Here is a 3,296-nt window from a genome sequence, read left to right as displayed (position 1 = left end):
GAAAAGTTAATTTTTTACAAAAGGAGGATCAATTTATAGGTATAGGAATTACACCTTCCCAAATTTGCATAGGGAGCAGTGTTTAAAGTCACTTGATTGGGTGGTTTTTTGGCAGACTGTAGGTGAGACAATCCATGTGTGTTGCAGTGACCCAGTGCACAGGTGTGCTGCTTCTAGTTCATGAGTGCTGGAACCCAGTGTTAAAGGTGCCTTCACATTGATGCAAGTTGGTGGAGTCCACCAGGCTGGAGGGAGTGTCCATCCATGGAAGGAATAAGAGCATTCAGATGGCAGATAACAGTTTTTCATATGGTGTTCTGCAGATTCTGGGGAAGCTGCTAAGAATGCTGGAAACACAGGTCATTGGCAGCTGGTGAAACACAGTTGGTGGGTTCCCCTGCAGAAAAGTTCACAAGTCAGGTGATACAGAACCCACAGGTCCTGGCAGGACCTGTCTGCAGGAGCGACTTGACAGTGTTTCTCACACTCCTTCCAGCTACATCGAAACTTTACCCTGAGCATTGAAGAGGAGAGTCAACACGCTGAAGCAGCTCCAGGTGTGGTGTGCACAAATAGAGGTCAAGTTCTACGAGGAGGTGCACGCCCTGGAGAGGAAGTACGCAGCCCTGTATCAGCCTCTGTTTGAAAAGAGGAGGGAGTTCATCATTGCCAACTTGGAGCCCACAGATGCAGAGTCATAGTGAAAATGAAGTGGGGGACAAGGAGGCTGGAGACATGAACTATAAAGTAATCATAGCTGAGAAAGCAGCAACAGAACAGCCAAATCCGAGAGGAATCCCGGAGTTCTGGTTCACCATCCTCAGAAATGTGGACATGCTCAGTGAGCTGGTGCAGGAATATGATGAGCCAATCTTGAAACACCTGTAGGACATTAAAGTGAAGTGTTCAGACCCTGGTCAGCCTCTGTCTTTTGTGTGAGAGTTCCACTTTGAGCCCAACAACTACTTCACCAACCCAGTCCTGACGAAAACATACAAGATGAAGTTGGAGCCCGACAAGGCCGACCCCTTCTCCTTCAAATGTCCCGAAATAATGGACTACGATGGGTGCACCATTGACTGGAAAAAAGGAAGAAATGTCCTGGTCAAGACCATCAAGAAGCAGAAGCACAAGGGGCCAGGCACTGTCAGGACCATCACTAAGCAAAGTCCCAATGAGTCATTTTTCAACTTCTTCAATCTTCTTTTTTTTTTTTTTTTTTTTTTTTATTTTTTTTACGTTTACATAGGGTAATGATGTTTATTATATTTTTTCCCCTCCCCCCCACCCCTCCCACCCCTCCCACCCCTCTTTTCCCTCTACACAGTCCTTCTTTCCTTCATTCTTACTGCTCTCCTTAGCCTAACTCTAAACCTAACCCTAAACCTAATGCTAGCCCGTCCCACCCCCCATTATATGTCCTCATCCGCTTATCAGCGAGATCATTCGTCCTTTAGTTTTTTGAGATTGGCTTATCTCACTTAGCATGATATTCTCCAATTTCGACCATTTGCCTACAAATGCCATAATTTTATCATTCTTCATTGCGGAGTAATATTCCATTGTATAAATATGCCACAGTTTCTTTATCCATTCATCAACTGAAGGGCATCTAGGTTGGTTCCACAATCTGGCTATGGTGAATTGAGCAGCAATGAACATTGATGTGGCTGTATCTCTGTAGTATGCTGATTTTAAGTGCTTTGGGTATAGGCCAAGGAGTGGGATAGCTGGGTCAAATGGTGTTTCCATTCCAAGCTTTCTGAGGAATCTCCACACTGCTTTCCAGAGTGGTTGCACTAATTTGCAACCCCACCAGCAATGTATGAGTGTTCCTTTTTCACCACATCCTCGCCAACACCTATTGTTGCTTGTATTCTTGATAATCGCCATTCTAATTGGGGTGAGATGAAATCTTAGGGTGGTTTTGATTTGCATTTCCCTTATTACTAGGGATGTTGAACATTTTTTCATATATCTGGTGATTACTTGTACATCTTCTTCTGTGAAGTGTCTGTTCATTTCCTTAGCCCATTTGTTGATTGGATTATTTGTATTCTTCGTGTAGAGTTTTTTGAGTTCTTTATAGATTCTGGAAATTAGCGCTCTATCTGAGGTATGGTTGGCAAAGATATTCTCCCACTCTGTAGGCTCTCTCTTCACATTTCTGATAGTTTCCTTTGCTGAGAGAAAGCTTTTTAGTTTGAATCTATCCCAGTTGTTTATTCTTGCTTTTATTTCTTGTGCTATGGGTTCTTCAATCTTCTGAAAGCCTCGGGGGATGGAGAATCATTGGATGAAGATTCCGAGTTCATGTTAGCCTCAGACTTTGAGATTGGACACTTCTTCCATGAGTGGATAGTGGCCTGGGCTGTGCTCTTCTTCACTGGGGAGGCTATCGAGGATGACGACAATTTTGAAGAAGGCAAGGAAGGAGAGGAGGAGGAATTGGAAGGCAATGAGGAGGGAGAAGACGAGGATGCCAAAGTTAACCCCCAAAAAGAACCCAGCCAGCTGGCAGAGTGCAAGCAGCAGTGAGAGACTGAGTGGATGGCACACATGGACGCTGTCAGGATGGGCCTGGTCCTGCTGCAGCACATGGACAGTGCTTACAACATCTAACACGCTTTCATGTGCATGATTTTGACTTTTCCTTTTTTTCTCCTTATTTTGCTTAACTTATATGGTGGCAACAGGACATACTTCTGGAACCCGAGGTTTGGCTCTGGCACCCATGGCCCTGTGCTTTCCCAGGCCTGGCCTGCAGGCTACAGACCATGAGGGTGGAGTGGGCTGGAGGGCCTGTGGTGCCTCCTTTGATCTGAGGAACCTCACTGTTGCCACCAGCGAGCTTGCTCAGAGCTGCCGCAGCCCTGGCACCCACCGTTTCAGTGTGTTCTCCTGTGTTGTAGTCTCCTGGGGTTGGGTGGGCCGTGGCATGCCTCTGAGGCAGGAGCTAGAGCCAGGCTCATGTTTATTAATTCAATGATGCTCGGAAGACTTGGAACTCACACTGTCCCTCATCCTTACATTGGTGAGACCCACTTGGTGGCTTGACCAGAGGATGTGCCAGCAGCAGCACTGCTTCCTGCTGCGCTGCTGAGGGCAGAAGCTGGTTCTGGGACACACAGACCTGGTGCTGCTGTTGATGCGGGCGGCAGTCAGAGGGCCAGGGTTCCTCCTCCCTTGTGGTGGGAACCGGGCAGCAGTGGAAGTCATGTCTTGTTTTTTCAGTAACACCCCTCTGCACCCTACCACTTATCCTGTCTTAAAGTCCTGGTGTGGTTGACCAGTTG

At 46.8% G+C, this 3,296-nt stretch overlaps 1 pseudogene; it reads left to right on the top strand.

Moving 5' to 3' along the window:
- Positions 1-287: 287 nt before the first annotated feature.
- Positions 288-2,538, top strand: LOC124962240 (nucleosome assembly protein 1-like 4; annotated as a pseudogene).
- The last annotated feature ends 758 nt before the right edge of the window (positions 2,539-3,296 follow it).

This window comes from Sciurus carolinensis, chromosome 12 (genome assembly GCF_902686445.1).
Source record: "Sciurus carolinensis chromosome 12, mSciCar1.2, whole genome shotgun sequence".
Lineage (NCBI taxonomy): Eukaryota > Metazoa > Chordata > Mammalia > Rodentia > Sciuridae > Sciurus > Sciurus carolinensis.
Note: the sequence above shows the minus strand (reverse complement) of the source record. Positions and strands in the feature narration are given on the sequence as shown.